At 42.2% G+C, this 17,052-nt stretch overlaps 2 long non-coding RNA genes across 2 annotated transcripts; both read right to left on the bottom strand.

Moving 5' to 3' along the window:
- Nucleotides 1-5,510: 5,510 nt before the first annotated feature.
- On the bottom strand, nt 5,511-7,279 carry LOC134124401 (uncharacterized). Its single transcript, XR_009955846.1, has 3 exons — nt 6,987-7,279; nt 6,612-6,649; nt 5,511-6,310 (listed from the first exon to the last, which is right to left on the bottom strand). It is a non-coding gene; the product is annotated as an uncharacterized LOC134124401 (long non-coding RNA).
- An 8,532-nt stretch (nt 7,280-15,811) lies between these two features.
- Nucleotides 15,812-16,664, bottom strand: LOC134126674 (uncharacterized). The gene is made up of 2 exons (XR_009955880.1): nt 16,529-16,664; nt 15,812-16,347 (listed from the first exon to the last, which is right to left on the bottom strand). It is a non-coding gene; the product is annotated as an uncharacterized LOC134126674 (long non-coding RNA).
- Between the last annotated feature and the right edge of the window lie 388 nt (nt 16,665-17,052).

Genomic DNA, 17,052 nt, shown 5'->3' with positions numbered 1-17,052 from the left:
CATCCAAGAGAACCTGTGTGAAAAGGTTCCAAGTCGATCGGTAAAAGTAAAAAAAATTAAAGCTGCAAGCAGCGATGAACGGGCCTTCGCCTATTCTCGCACGTCGGGGTGGGGCGGCGGTCGGCCGGGCTCGCGGGTCAAAAAAGACTAAAGAGACTAAACAAATCACTCTCGGGGCTGCCATTCAAACCTGAATCTGCGGCCTCGCGAACGGAATCCACCGACGCCGGGCTGTTGCCCCGCTGCAAAAGACCTGCGGAGTAATTGTTACGGGTCTCGGGCACGATGACCACAATAAGTATCACAGCAACACTTGTCTCGTTCTCCAGTTTGCGTCTGTATAATTGATTCAACACATATACACATCCAGTGCATTTTTCTTGTCCTGTATATCTTAGATATCATAGATGCAGTCTCAATCAAGGTTAATTCCCAGAAATATCCACCTGTAATTACCTTAGCTGTTATTTCTGCCTACTATAGTTCCTATTGACCAACTACATAAGGGATATTTCCACACCATGTTGACTATGATAAACGTATACAACTCTTATTCACATATGGACGTTGCACTTTAGAATGTGTATTGATTAACTCGGCATGTACCAAACCATATTGACAAGTAAAAAAAACAAAATATGACTAAACATGACTGAATAAATCACCGCCCAAAACATGTTAAAGATAAGTGGCATTATAAGTACAATTTAAGTGCTACCATTTGTTAGTGCTACGGTTTGCTAGTGTTTTAGTCAAGGTAGAGTCTAAAAAGGTGTGTCTTGAGTTTTCGACGGAAGATGTAGAGGCTCTCTGCGGTCCTGATGTCATCAGAGAGCTCATTCCACCATCTGGGAGCAGGACAGCAAAGAGTCGCCATCTCGTCGAGTGCTTTTCTCTCAGTGAGGGAGGAACAAGCAGCTTGCCAGATGCAGATCGGAGTGCGTGGGTTGGGATGCAGGGTTTCACCATGTCCCGGATGTAGACTGGTCCCGATCCATTCACAGCGTGGTCCGTCAGTACCAATGCTTTGAACTGCATGCGGGCAGCCACTCGTATCCAAAGAAGAGAGCGGAGAAGTGGTGTGGGAGTATTTTGGAAGGTTGAAGACCAGTCGAGCTGCTGCATTCTGGATGAGCTGCAGTGGTCGAATGGCGGCAGCAGGGAGACCTGCCAGCAGAGAGTTACAGTAGTATTTGGTGTATTATCAGAATACGATTAGGGCTGTCAACAGATTATAGACAATTAACTAGTTAATCACACATTTTGAAAAACATTTATCTTGATAACAATATTTTTTTCTCTTATATTAACTGTTTACAGTTTAGTAATTTGTTGTTTCAACTCCATAATGAGCTTGACGTGTGTATATTATTTCATTGGAATGAGGGGCATATTAATCATATCATTTAATGTTAGATTCATGCTCATTGTGAAGGAAATAAATATATAACATTGAAAAGCATTGAAGACGCACATTACATTACGTGTCATTTAGCTGACGCTTTTAAACAACAAAGTAGTTAGTTAGCTGCTGCGAGTAGTAGTGTGTAAATAAAGTGATTCAATCGGGCCAAGTTATTTAGGGCACACGGAAACGTAAACAAAGTGGCGCTAATAGCGTGAAGAGGGGTCTTTTATTCCCGTGAAGCTACCGTAGTTAGCTTTACAGGAACAAAATACGTATGCTAGTTGATGTTCTTCAAGCATAGCATAGGCTGCCCTGGGCTGTGCTAAATAGTGCACAGCAGCCACAGCCGGCAGTAAACTCAAATTAGTGTGACAAATCTGCTCTAAAGTGTAGTTATTTAAGTCAATAACCTCAGCAAATAGAGTAATCTGAACCACTTTGTTCGTTAGATCAGCCGGAGACGCGGAAAAAAAGATGTTTGTGACGGGACGTCCCTTAAGCAGCTAATAGCACCGAATTAGTGTTAGCATGTTTACAGTATCCCCGCTATTTAAGTGGGTAAGACTGAAGAACGCAGAAGGAAAAAGTCATCACTCACCTACCAAAGCGTTTCCACTTGGTTTAGTCCGTTTGGATTTAAGCATAGGTGTGTAGCTAGCAGTTTAAAATATAAAATACGGACTTGATACGAGCTGCAGCTGTTCAACGCCGGGGCTTCAATGGCGACCTCTCGCGATAACAGCATTAACTCACGCGACACTACGAGCCGCCCTCTACTCTGCGCATGTCCGTCAACAAAGACTGCTGGGTAATTGAGTTCTTTAACGTAACAGTTCCCCGTAACATCTAGTAAAATCCCAAAACGTGTTTGCATCTCCACCCGTATGTGGCAGAATACGTGTATTTAAATTCAGATGTAAATATATTGAACTGTCCGTGTTATTTTTCTAGGTTAGATGTGTCAAACTCGCGACACGCTGGCGAACGGCTGCACCGTCCAGACCGTACCGGGCTGCAACGCCAGCTCCACACATACGGCAGCTGTGCCCAGCAGCCGTATGTGGCTGAAACGAGTGTGACACAGCTGCTCTAACGTGTACAGTTATTTAATAACCTCAGCAAGGAGAGTAAACTAATTCATTTTGTCCGTTAGATCAGCCGGACACACGTTTAAAAAAAGAAGAAAAAAAAAAAAGTATGATTTCGTCGGGAGTCGATCTCACGACCATTGCATCGGGGGGCCAACACCTTACTCACTGAGCTATTCTTCCAGATGGATTTGAGAATTCGAAAACTCACTGAAATAGGATTGGTCACTCTCCGCCAAAAATACAGGTAATATTCACACTAAAAAAATTATAACTGCCTTCCTGTTTGTTTTAGAGAAAATTCCTCAGAGACTTTTTTAAGTCTCCCTTTAATACATTTGGTAAAAAATCAGCGGACTTGTCGGTCAAACAGGATGCGGGCGGGGCTTCGTCAAAATCTTCCAGGGGGCGCAATGGAGGCAATTTTTCACTTTTGATCCAAAACTGCACATCAGGTCTGTAAAGGTCATCACGTAGGATACTCACAGAGGTTTTCAAGAGTTTTGGAGTGTGACGAGGCTCAGAAGATGTGCTTGAACTTTCATGCGAATATGTCGTCGCCACAGCAACAAAGTTGGTCCAAAACTCCCAATTCTCACTGTGAGCCATCGTCACAGTCTTACGTCTTATATTCCCAGATTTGAAGTTGATCAGATTAAAGGGCTAGGAAATGGACATGTAAATGTAGAAACTTTGCATTGACCTAAGCCAATAGGTGGCGCTATACTTTTTCTAAAATCACTGCATGGCATTACTTAAAGGCCTACACAAGCATCATGAATATACATTTATAGCCAGAAATATCAATGTTCCTTGGAGTTATACCATTTTACATTTTGGAAAAAAATCTTCCAAAATTGTCCAAACTGCACGCAAGCTCACGCCCAGGTAGTTTTATGAAAACTCTTGATTTTAATAACTTTTGACCCCAAGGGTGTCAGGAACCAGTTGCCAAATTTTGAAATGGATCGGATTTAAACTCTCGGAGGAGTTCGTTCGTTTGTAAATGCAAAAATTGAAGGAAATGGCCAAAAATACACAGAATCACCACAGCGCCCCCTAATGTTCAAATATTCTGGGAAAATTTGGGGATGTTCTAGGACTCATTGTGAACATGTCCTCAAAATTTGGTGAAAATGACGGTTAGAAAAAAAAAAAGTTATAGGCCTTTGAACTTTCAGGACACAAACCTACAAACTTCATTGGTCCATAACTTTATTGAAAAATGAGATATCAACATTCTTTCAATAACTTTTGATCGCATCGAGCCAACGATCATTTTGCCGAAGATTTCGTAAGAATCGGACCAAGCGTCTGGGAGGAGTTCGCAAAAACGTGTTTTTCACAAAATTCAAAATGGCGGCCATAAAACGGTAGGCGCATTTGCATACCATAATTTTTTTTGTGTACAGCACATCCAAGAGAACCTGTGTGAAAAGGTTCCAAGTCGATCGGTAAAAGTAAAAAAAAAAATTAACATTGCGGCCACTTTGGGGGGCGCTAGAGAGTTCTTTTTTCTCTCCTCTAATTGCGGGACCCGAATCATACGTCAATTTTGCGCACTTCTGATGCGCGTGCAAAAATTCAAGAGTTTTTGAACATGATGAAGTCCCCAAAAGTGCGTTCGAAGTGGCGAAATAATAATAATTAAAGCTGCAAGCAGCGATGAACGGGCCTTCGCCACTTCTCGCACGTTGGGGTGGGGCGGCGGTCGGCCGGGCTCGCAGTTAAAAAGAAGAAAAAAAACGATGGCTCTAACGGGAAGCGAACCCGGGTCAAAATATTGAAAGTCCTGTGAATAAGCAACGGAGCTACGTGCTGACTTGTGATTGCAAAATCGAAAAGTGACCTAAAAAAAAGGCGATTCACCCACATTGCGTCAGGGCAGAGGGATCAATATTTTGCAGCATTCTTCAATAAACACAATTTAAGTCACATCAGTAGTGTAATTAAATAACTTGGGACGATGTACAAAGTGCAAGACCTGGATAGTGGTTACTTTGAACAGAAATACATTACGTTAGAGCTGGCGTACTCTCACAGCATGAACTGACGCAAGACTACGAGCGCGTCTGTGGCTCCGCTATTTATATCAGTCAGTCAGCTGTGTCATTCTGTTCATGTGCCACGGAGCAGTTTCTGGCCCCAACCTGAAAATAGTTTAACACCCCTGCTCTAAGTGTACAGTTATTTAAAAACCTCAGCAAGGAGAGTTACCTGAATCATTTTGTCCGTTAGATCAGCCGGACACGCGTTTAAAAAAAGGAGGAACACGGACGGGAAATCAGAAGGTCGACCTGGGGCGTCGCGTGAACCGGGCCCCTACATGTGACGACCCTCGATCAGCCAGTTGTCACAGACCTTGTCGTACGGAAAGTCATTTGTTTATTGAAGATCACATTTTCATACAGTCAAGTCACACCCGTGAGTCTCTGTAAAACACGGGAGCTGTGGATTCAGTGTGTGGCTTCAGGCGATAACATGACCATGTTTGAAGTGCTCTGTAAGAAGTGGAGAGCGCGTAACGGTTAGCTGTTGGATCTTAAATGTTATTGTTTGATTCTTTAGCTTGATGCAATATTGAAACGTAGGATCACCTTGGATTAGTCGAGGTACAATGACGACAGCTAACCCCACCTCTTTTGCTCCATCAAGATGTGTAAACTTTTTAACCAAACCCGCTGGATGACGACGTGGCTGTCTTCCTGAAGTGAGCTTTGCTTAATGAATTAATGAATACATTTAGTAAGATCCGCTTCTCCCCCGGGGCATTATATATTGGTGAATTCAAATTGAATCAGTGGAGCCATGTACTTTCAGCTAAAAGTAATATTGCAGTCTTAAGGGAGAGGAGATTCCAGCAATGTTGTCAATGGATTGTCAATTCAGGTTGATAACAAATCCAGGTCTACAGATTCCAAAGCATCAAGCAAACCTATACAACACAGGACTTGTTGTGAATCAATGATCAAAACGTCACCAAAATAACTTTGATCGCCCCCATTCAGTCAAGGCAAGATTATATATATTATTTTATTATAAATGAGCTTATGAGCTTTTTCATATGTGGCATTACAAGCTCTTTACCCAGTTGCTTAATGAACAGCACCATGCATTGTTAGCACTCCTTGCAGAGAAGGGCTGCAATGAGCAAAAAAAAGATCAAGGTACACACTTGACACCGTGAGAGAGAATTAATCACAACAGGTGCTGGGGCAAGTTAGATAAAATAACAAGCAAAATTCAATTGTGGAAGCGCTAGAATAAATCACAACAGGTGCTGGGGCAAGTTAGATGAAATACCAAGCAAAATTCAATTGTGGAAGCGCTAGAATAAATCACAACAGGTGCTGGGGCAAGTTAGAGTTAGTGAGAGCTAAAGGAGAAAATAAACGCAGTAGGTCACATAAGTTCTGTCGGATGTTCAAGTTGCCCAGAAGGATGAGCGGCGAGCTGTCATCTGGAAGTTGTAACTCTTCCATTCGTTGTAGAAGTAAATAACTTCTTCTCTGGAAGGATCATTTTCCGCTGTGGTCCAGTCGACTTGGGTCTTTGCCACGATTGCCCGCGGTTAAGCCCACCCGTGCCGTGTGGTGGAAGAAAAAAAGAAGGCCAAATTATTACATCCATCGACAGTCACACGATATGGAATGCTGTTGTACGAATGCGGGAAGAAGTCTTTTACAATTATGCAGACAGAACAAAATATACATAAAGAAATGCTTTCCCACCTCGCTGGAGTTGAAAGCCACGTGTCCCATGTGCCATTCCCAGTGATGTCCTCAGACTGGTGGCATGACTTTGCACGGGCCATCTGAAAATATTTGAGCACCAACGTGTATTATCAGAATACGATTATGGCTGTCAACAGATTATAGACAATTAACTAGTTAATCACACGTTTTGAAAACATTTATCTTGATTACAATATTTTTTTCTCTTATATTAACTGTTTACAGTTTAGTAATTTGTTGTTTCAACTCCATAATGAGCTTGACGTGTGTATATTATTTCTTTGGAATGAGGGGCATATTAATCATATCATTTAATGTTAGATTCATGCTCATTGTGAAGGCAATAAATATATAACATATTGAAAAGCATTGAAGACGCACAATACATTACGTGTCATTTAGCTGCGCCCGGCTGCACGCTGCGGGGAGATTATAGACAATGAAGTTAAACAACAAAGTAGTTAAGTTAGCTGCTGCGAGCACGGTTCTACTCAAAGTGTGTAAATAAAGTGATTCAATCGGGCCAAGTTATTTAGGGCACACGGAAACGTAAACAAAGTGGCGCTGATAGAGTGAAGAGGGGTCTTTTATCCCCGTGAAGCTACCGTAGTTAGCTTAGCTAAAAGACGTATGCTGGTTGTTATTGTTCAGTGCTAAATAAAAACCCTCTTGAATGTAGAACACAACTCACGTCTGGCCTCATACCATGACAGGCACATTAATGTTGACAATTAACTTCGTTAGCCTTGTGTTCACCTTTCCTGCCGGTCCGTCTCTGACCGTAGTCGGAGTTTGCAGGGGGAGGCGTTGCTGTCTGCTCCAGGGCCAAAGTACTGTCGGCTAAGTAAACTTTGGGGTTAATTCCCTTCGTCCCGGGGTTGGTGAATAAAAGTCCGCTTTACTTTCTTTGAGGATTTATTAATCTAACACTGAGTAACAAAGTTACAGTACAGACAATTCTCCGGCCGCTACATCCACTCCGTCATCACAACAACAACACAACTTCCTCATGCGCTCTCCCCCTCCGTAGCCCGTGCGTGTAGCTCTTAAAGGGGCCGCACCATTTTCTCTAGTAACATCACCATGACGTATGTTGCAGAATACGTCTATTTAAATCCAGATGTAAATATATTGAACTGTCCGTGTTATTTGTCCAGGTTAGATGTGTCGTAACTCGCAACCAGCTGCCCGGTCCGCCAGCTGAGTGCCTCAGTCTGCTGTTTCATTCTGTTCATGTGCCACGGAGCAGCTTCTGTCCTTAAACTGAAACGATTTTCACAAACCTGCTCTTAAGTGTAGTTGTTTAAGTCAAACACATCAGCAAGGAGCGTAAACTGAATCATTTTGTTCGTTAGATCAGACGACACGCGTTTAAAAAGAGGAGGAAAAAAAAATAATTTCGTCGGGAGTCGATCCCACGACCATAGCATCGGGGGGCCAACACCTTACTCACTGAGCTATTCTTTCAGATGGATTTGAGAATTCGAAAACTCACTGAAATAGGATTGGTCACTCTCCGCCAAAAATACAGGAAATATTCACACTAAAAAAATTATAACTGCCTTCCTGTTTGTTTTAGAGAAAATTCCTCAGAGACTTTTTTAAGTCTCCCTTTAATACATTTGGTAAAAAATCAGCGGACTTGTCGGTCAAACAGGATGCGGGCGGGGCTTCGTCAAAATCTTCCAGGGGGCGCAATGGAGGCAATTGTTCACTTTTGATCCAAAACTGCACATCAGGTCTGTAAAGGTCATCACGTAGGATACTCACAGAGGTTTTCAAGAGTTTTGGAGTGTGCCGAGGCTCAGAAGATGTGCTTGAACTTTCATGCGAATATGGCGACGTCACAGCCACAAAGTTGGTCCAAAACTCCCAATTCTCACTGTGAGCCATCGTCACAGTCTTACGTCTTATATTCCCAGATTTGAAGTTGATCAGATTAAAGGGCTAGGAAATGGACATGTAAATGTAGAAACTTTGCATTGACCTAAGCCAATAGGTGGCGCTATACTTTTTCGAAAATCACTGCATGGCATTACTTAAAGGCCTACACAAGCATCATGAATATACATTTCTAGCCAGAAATATCAATGTTCCTTGGAGTTATACCATTTTACATTTTGGAAAAAAATCTTCCAAAATTGTCCAAACTGCACGCAAGCTCACGCCCAGGTAGTTTTATGAAAACTCTTGATTTTAATAACTTTTGACCCCAAGGGTGTCAGGAACCAGTTGCCAGATTTTGAAATGGATCGGATTTAAACTCTCGGAGGAGTTCGTTCATTTGTAAATGCAAAAATTGAAGGAAATGGCCAAAAATACACAGAATCACCACAGCGCCCCCTAATGTTCAAATATTCTGGGAAAATTTGGGGATGTTCTAGGACTCATTGTGAACATGTCCTCAAAATTTGGTGAAAATGACGGTTAGAAAAAAAAAAAGTTATAGGCCTTTGAATTTTCAGGACACAAACCTATAAACTTCATTGGTCCATAACTTTATTGAAAAATGAGATATCAACATTCTTTCAATAACTTTTGATCGCATCGAGCCAACGATCATTTTGCCGAAGATTTCGTAAGAATCGGACCAAGCGTCTGGGAGGAGTTCGCAAAAACGTGTTTTTCACAAAATTCAAAATGGCGGCCATAAAACGGTAGGCGCATTTGCATACCATAATTTTTTTTGTGTACAGCACATCCAAGAGAACCTGTGTGAAAAGGTTCCAAGTCGATCGGTAAAAGTAAAAAAAAAAATTAACATTGCGGCCACTTTGGGGGGCGCTAGAGAGTTCTTTTTTCTCTCCTCTAATTGCGGGACCCGAATCATACGTCAATTTTGCGCACTTCTGATGCGCGTGCAAAAATTCAAGAGTTTTTGAACATGATAAAGTCCCCAAAAGTGCGTTCGAAGTGGCGAAATAATAACGAAGAAAAATAATAATTCTTGCAATTTCAATAGGGCTTTCGCCCGACTTGCAGTCGGCTCAGGCCCTAATTAAAGCTGCAAGCAGCGATGAACGGGCCTTCGCCTATTCTCGCGCGTCGGGGTGGGGCGGCGGTCGGCCGGGCTCGCGGGTCAAAAAAGACTAAAGAGACTAAACAAATCACTCTCGGGGCTGCCATTCAAACCTGAGTCTGCGGCCTCGCGAACGGAATCCACCGACGCCGGGCTGTTGCCCCGCTGCAAAAGACCTGCGGAGTAATTGTTACGGGTCTCGGGCACGATGACCACAATAAGTATCACAGCAACACTTGTCTCGTTCTCCAGTTTGCGTCTGTATAATTGATTCAACACATATACACATCCAGTGCATTTTTCTTGTCCTGTATATCTTAGATATCATAAATGCAGTCTCATTTAAGGTTAATTCACAGAAATATCCACCTGTAATTACCTTAGCTGTTATTACGGCCTACTATAGTTCCCATTGACCAACTACATAAGGGATATTTCCACACCATGTTGACTATGATAAACATATACAACTCTTATTCACATATGGACATTGCAATTTAGAATGTATATTCATTAACTCAGCATGTACCAAACCATATTGTCATGTAAAAAAAACCAAAACATGACCAAACATGACTAAATAAATCACTGCCCTTGCATACTGAACAAATATTGCATTCTGGATTCATTTTAAGTCACATGAGGAGTCTTGTGCATGCCAAGAATCAAACCCTGGTTTACTGCGCCAGGGGCCAACGCTCTGCAGATGACCTATATGGTCCAATACAATTTCACAATCGAAACGTCACTCAAATAGGATTGGTGCCTCTCTTGCAAAAATACAGCGAATTTTAATACTTAAATGACAGCTAAAGGAGAAAATAAAACGCAGTAGGTCACATAAGTTCTGTCGGATGTTCAAGTTGCCCAGAAGGATGAGCGGCGAGCTGTCATCTGGAAGTTGTAACTCTTCCATTCGTTGTAGAAGTAAATAACTTCTTCTCTGGAAGGATAATTTTCCGCTGTGGTCCAGTCAACTTTGCCATGATTGTGACGCCAACCTGTGCCGTGTGCTGGAAGAAAAAAAGAAGGCCAAATTATTACATCGATATGTAATGGAATGCTGTTGTAAGAACACAGGAAGAAGGCTTTTACATTACATGTCATTTAGCTGACGCTTTTATCCAAAGCGACGTACAATAAGTGCATTTCCACATAGAGATACAAACTCAGAAGAACAAGTAACAAGAAAGTACATTTTTCATTAACTAAGCAGTTTCAAAACATGTTAAAGATAAGTGGCATTATAAGTACAATTTAAGTGCTACCATTTGTTAGTGCTACGGTTTGCTAGTGTTTTAGTCAAGGTAGAGTCTAAAAAGGTGTGTCTTGAGTTTTCGACGGAAGATGGAGAGGCTCTCTGCGGTCCTGATGTCATCAGAGAGCTCATTCCACCATCTGGGAGCCAGGACAGCAAAGAGTCGCGATCTCGTCGAGTGCTTTTCTCTCAGTGAGGGAGGAACAAGCAGCGTGGCAGATGCAGATCGGAGTGTGTGGGTTGGGATGTAGGGTTTAACCATGTCCCGGATGTAGACTGGTCCCGATCCATTCACAGCGTGGTACGTCAGTACCAATGCTTTGAACTGGATGCGGGGAGCCACTAGTAACCAATGAAGAGAACGGAGAAGCGGTGTGGTGTGGGAGTATTTCAGAAGGTTGAAGACCAGTCGAGCTGCTGCATTCTGGATGAGCTGCAGTGGTCGTATGGCGGTAGCAGGGAGACCCGCCAGCAGAGAGTTACAGTAGTCGAGGCGAGAGATGACAAGAGCCTGAATCTGTACCTGCGCCGCCTTCTGAGTGAGAAGGGGTCGTATTCTCCTGATGTTAACGGTGTTCGCCAAAGTTAACAGTCAGGTCCTGAGTGGGCGAGTTTTTTCCAGGGAAGAGAAGTAGTTCAGTCTTGTCGGGGTTGATCTTCAGGTGATGGGCGGACATCCACTGGGAGATGTCAGTCAGACATGCAGAGATCCGTGCCGCCACCTGAGTGTCCGAGTCGGGGAAGGAGAGAATTAGTTGGGTGTCTGTGTTTTACAATTATGCAGACAGAACAAAATATACATAAAGAAATGCTTTCCCACCTCGCTGGAGTTGAAAGCCACGTGTCCCATGTGCCATTCCCAGTGATGTCCTCAGACTGGTGGCATGACTTTGCACGGGCCATCTGAAAATATTTGAGCACCAACGTGTATTATCAGAATACGATTAGGGCTGTCAACAGATTATAGACAATTAACTAGTTAATCACACATTTTGTAAAACATTTATCTTGATAACAATATTTTTTTCTCTTATATTAACTGTTTACAGTTTAGTAATTTGTTGTTTCAACTCCATAATGAGCTTGACGTGTGTATATTATTTCATTGGAATGAGGGGCATATTAATCATATCATTTAATGTTAGATTCATGCTCATTGTGAAGGAAATAAATATATAACATTGAAAAGCATTGAAGACGCACATTACATTACGTGTCATTTAGCTGACGCTTTTAAACAACAAAGTAGTTAGTTAGCTGCTGCGAGTAGTAGTGTGTAAATAAAGTGATTCAATCGGGCCAAGTTATTTAGGGCACACGGAAACGTAAACAAAGTGGCGCTAATAGCGTGAAGAGGGGTCTTTTATTCCCGTGAAGCTACCGTAGTTAGCTTTACAGGAACAAAATACGTATGCTAGTTGATGTTCTTCAAGCATAGCATAGGCTGCCCTGGGCTGTGCTAAATAGTGCACAGCAGCCACAGCCGGCAGTAAACTCAAATTAGTGTGACAAATCTGCTCTAAAGTGTAGTTATTTAAGTCAATAACCTCAGCAAATAGAGTAATCTGAACCACTTTGTTCGTTAGATCAGCCGGAGACGCGGAAAAAAAGAGATGTTTGTGACGGGACGTCCCTTAAGCAGCTAATAGCACCGAATTAGTGTTAGCATGTTTACAGTATCCCCGCTATTTAAGTGGGTAAGACTGAAGAACGCACAAGGAAAAAGTCATCACTCACCTACCAAAGCGTTTCCACTTGGTTTAGTCCGTTTGGATTTAAGCATAGGTGTGTAGCTAGCAGTTTAAAATATAAAATACGGACTTGATACGAGCTGCAGCTGTTCAACGCCGGGGCTTCAATGGCGACCTCTCGCGATAACAGCATTAACTCACGCGACACTACGAGCCGCCCTCTACTCTGCGCATGTCCGTCAACAAAGACTGCTGGGTAATTGAGTTCTTTAACGTAACAGTTCCCCGTAACATCTAGTAAAATCCCAAAACGTGTTTGCATCTCCACCCGTATGTGGCAGAATACGTGTATTTAAATTCAGATGTAAATATATTGAACTGTCCGTGTTATTTTTCTAGGTTAGATGTGTCAAACTCGCGACACGCTGGCGAACGGCTGCACCGTCCAGACCGTACCGGGCTGCAACGCCAGCTCCACACATACGGCAGCTGTGCCCAGCAGCCGTATGTGGCTGAAACGAGTGTGACACAGCTGCTCTAACGTGTACAGTTATTTAATAACCTCAGCAAGGAGAGTAAACTGAATCATTTTGTCCGTTAGATCAGCCGGACACACGTTTAAAAAAAGAAGAAAAAAAAAAAAGTATGATTTCGTCGGGAGTCGATCTCACGACCATTGCATCGGGGGGCCAACACCTTACTCACTGAGCTATTCTTTCAGATGGATTTGAGAATTCGAAAACTCACTCAAATAGGATTGGTCACTCTCCGCCAAAAATACAGGTAATATTCACACTAAAAAAATTATAACTGCCTTCCTGTTTGTTTTAAAAAAAATTCCTCAGAGACTTTTTTAAGTCTCCCTTTAATACATTTGGTAAAAAATCAGCGGACTTGTCGGTCAAACAGGATGCGGGCGGGGCTTCGTCAAAATCTTCCAGGGGGCGCAATGGAGGCAATTTTTCAATTTTGATCCAAAACTGCACATCAGGTCTGTAAAGGTCATCACGTAGGATACTCACAGAGGTTTTCAAGAGTTTTGGAGTGTGCCGAGGCGCAGAAGATGTGCTTGAACTTTCATGCGAATATGTCATCGCCACAGCAACAAAGTTGGTCCAAAACTCCCAATTCTCACTGTGAGCCATCGTCACAGTCTTACGTCTTATATTCCCAGATTTGAAGTTGATCAGATTAAAGGGCTAGGAAATGGACATGTAAATGTAGAAACTTTGCATTGACCTAAGCCAATAGGTGGCGCTATACTTTTTCGAAAATCACTGCATGGCATTACTTAAAGGCCTACACAAGCATCATGAATATACATTTATAGCCAGAAATATCAATGTTCCTTGGAGTTATACCATTTTACATTTTGGAAAAAAATCTTCCAAAATTGTCCAAACTGCACGCAAGCTCACGCCCAGGTAGTTTTATGAAAACTCTTGATTTTAATAACTTTTGACCCCAAGGGTGTCAGGAACCAGTTGCCAAATTTTGAAATGGATCGGATTTAAACTCTCGGAGGAGTTCGTTCGTTTGTAAATGCAAAAATTGAAGGAAATTGCCAAAAATACACAGAATCACCACAGCGCCCCCTAATGTTCAAATATTCTGGGAAAATTTGGGGATGTTCTAGGACTCATTGTGAACATGTCCTCAAAATTTGGTGAAAATGACGGTTAGAAAAAAAAAAAGTTATAGGCCTTTGAATTTTCAGGACACAAACCTATAAATTTCATTGGTCCATAACTTTATTGAAAAATGAGATATCAACATTCTTTCAATAACTTTTGATCGCATCGAGCCAACGATCATTTTGCCGAAGATTTCGTAAGAATCGGACCAAGCGTCTGGGAGGAGTTCGCGAAAACGTGTTTTTCACAAAATTCAAAATGGCGGCCATAAAACGGTAGGCGCATTTGCATACCATAATTTTTTTTGTGTACAGCACATCCAAGAGAACCTGTGTGAAAAGGTTCCAAGTCGATCGGTAAAAGTAAAAAAAAAAATTAACATTGCGGCCACTTTGGGGGGCGCTAGAGAGTTCTTTTTTCTCTCCTCTAATTGCGGGACCCGAATCATACGTCAATTTTGCGCACTTCTGATGCGCGTGCAAAAATTCAAGAGTTTTTGAACATGATAAAGTCCCCAAAAGTGCGTTCGAAGTGGCGAAATAATAAGAAAAAGAAAAATTCTTGCAATTTCAATAGGGCTTTCGCCCGACTTGCAGTCGGCTCAGGCCCTAATTAAAGCTGCAAGCAGCGATGAACGGGCCTTCGCCACTTCTCGCACGTTGGGGTGGGGCGGCGGTCGGCCGGGCTCGCAGTTAAAAAGAAGAAAAAAAACGATGGCTCTAACGGGAAGCGAACCCGGGTCAAAATATTGAAAGTCCTGTAAATAAGCAACGGAGCTACGTGCTGACTTGTGATTGCAAAATCGAAAAGTGACCTAAAAAAAAGGCGATTCACCCACATTGCGTCAGGGCAGAGGGATCAATATTTTGCAGCATTCTTCAATAAACACAATTTAAGTCACATCAGTAGTGTAATTAAATAACTTGGGACGATGTACAAAGTGCAAGACCTGGATAGTGGTTACTTTGAACAGAAATACATTACGTTAGAGCTGGCGTACTCTCACAGCATGAACTGACGCAAGACTACGAGCGCGTCTGTGGCTCCGCTATTTATATCAGTCAGTCAGCTGTGTCATTCTGTTCATGTGCCACGGAGCAGTTTCTGGCCCCAACCTGAAAATAGTTTAACACCCCTGCTCTAAGTGTACAGTTATTTAAAAACCTCAGCAAGGAGAGTTACCTGAATCATTTTGTCCGTTAGATCAGCCGGACACGCGTTTAAAAAAAGGAGGAACACGGACGGGAAATCAGAAGGTCGACCTGGGGCGTCGCGTGAACCGGGCCCCTACATGTGACGACCCTCGATCAGCCAGTTGTCACAGACCTTGTCGTACGGAAAGTCATTCGTTTATTGAAGATCACATTTTCATACAGTCAAGTCACACCCGTGAGTCTCTGTAAAACACGGGAGCTGTGGATTCAGTGTGTGGCTTCAGGCGATAACATGACCATGTTTGAAGTGCTCTGTAAGAAGTGGAGAGCGCGTAACGGTTAGCTGTTGGATCTTAAATGTTATTGTTTGATTCTTTAGCTTGATGCAATATTGAAACGTAGGATCACCTTGGATTAGTCGAGGTACAATGACGACAGCTAACCCCACCTCTTTTGCTCCATCAAGATGTGTAAACTTTTTAACCAAACCCGCTAGATGACGACGTGGCTGTCTTCCTGAAGTGAGCTTTGCTTAATGAATTAATGAATACATTTAGTAAGATCCGCTTCTCCCCCGGGGCATTATATATTGGTGAATTCAAATTGAATGAGTGGAGCCATGTACTTTCAGCTAAAAGTAATATTGCAGTCTTAAGGGAGAGGAGATTCCAGCAATGTTGTCAATGGATTGTCAATTCAGGTTGATAACAAATCCAGGTCTACAGATTCCAAAGCATCAAGCAAACCTATACAACACAGGACTTGTTGTGAATCAATGATCAAAACGTCACCAAAATAACTTTGATCGCCCCCATTCAGTCAAGGCAAGATTATATATATTATTTTATTATAAATGAGCTTATGAGCTTTTTCATATGTGGCATTACAAGCTCTTTACCCAGTTGCTTAATGAACAGCACCATGCATTGTTAGCACTCCTTGCAGAGAAGGGCTGCAATGAGCAAAAAAAAGATCAAGGTACACACTTGACACCGTGAGAGAGAATTAATCACAACAGGTGCTGGGGCAAGTTAGATAAAATAACAAGCAAAATTCAATTGTGGAAGCGCTAGAATAAATCACAACAGGTGCTGGGGCAAGTTAGATGAAATACCAAGCAAAATTCAATTGTGGAAGCGCTAGAATAAATCACAACAGGTGCTGGGGCAAGTTAGAGTTAGTGAGAGCTAAAGGAGAAAATAAACGCAGTAGGTCACATAAGTTCTGTCGGATGTTCAAGTTGCCCAGAAGGATGAGCGGCGAGCTGTCATCTGGAAGTTGTAACTCTTCCATTCGTTGTAGAAGTAAATAACTTCTTCTCTGGAAGGATCATTTTCCGCTGTGGTCCAGTCGACTTGGGTCTTTGCCACGATTGCCCGCGGTTAAGCCCACCCGTGCCGTGTGGTGGAAGAAAAAAAGAAGGCCAAATTATTACATCCATCGACAGTCACACGATATGGAATGCTGTTGTACGAATGCGGGAAGAAGTCTTTTACAATTATGCAGACAGAACAAAATATACATAAAGAAATGCTTTCCCACCTCGCTGGAGTTGAAAGCCACGTGTCCCATGTGCCATTCCCAGTGATGTCCTCAGACTGGTGGCATGACTTTGCACGGGCCATCTGAAAATATTTGAGCACCAACGTGTATTATCAGAATACGATTATGGCTGTCAACAGATTATAGACAATTAACTAGTTAATCACACGTTTTGAAAACATTTATCTTGATTACAATATTTTTTTCTCTTATATTAACTGTTTACAGTTTAGTAATTTGTTGTTTCAACTCCATAATGAGCTTGACGTGTGTATATTATTTCTTTGGAATGAGGGGCATATTAATCATATCATTTAATGTTAGATTCATGCTCATTGTGAAGGCAATAAATATATAACATATTGAAAAGCATTGAAGACGCACAATACATTACGTGTCATTTAGCTGCGCCCGGCTGCACGCTGCGGGCAGATTATAGACAATGAAGTTAAACAACAAAGTAGTTAAGTTAGCTGCTGCGAGCACGGTTCTACTCAAAGTGTGTAAATAAAGTGATTCAATCG

This window comes from Pungitius pungitius, chromosome 1, assembly GCF_949316345.1.
Source record: "Pungitius pungitius chromosome 1, fPunPun2.1, whole genome shotgun sequence".
NCBI classification, from domain to species: Eukaryota; Metazoa; Chordata; class Actinopteri; order Perciformes; family Gasterosteidae; genus Pungitius; species Pungitius pungitius.
Note: the sequence above shows the minus strand (reverse complement) of the source record. Positions and strands in the feature narration are given on the sequence as shown.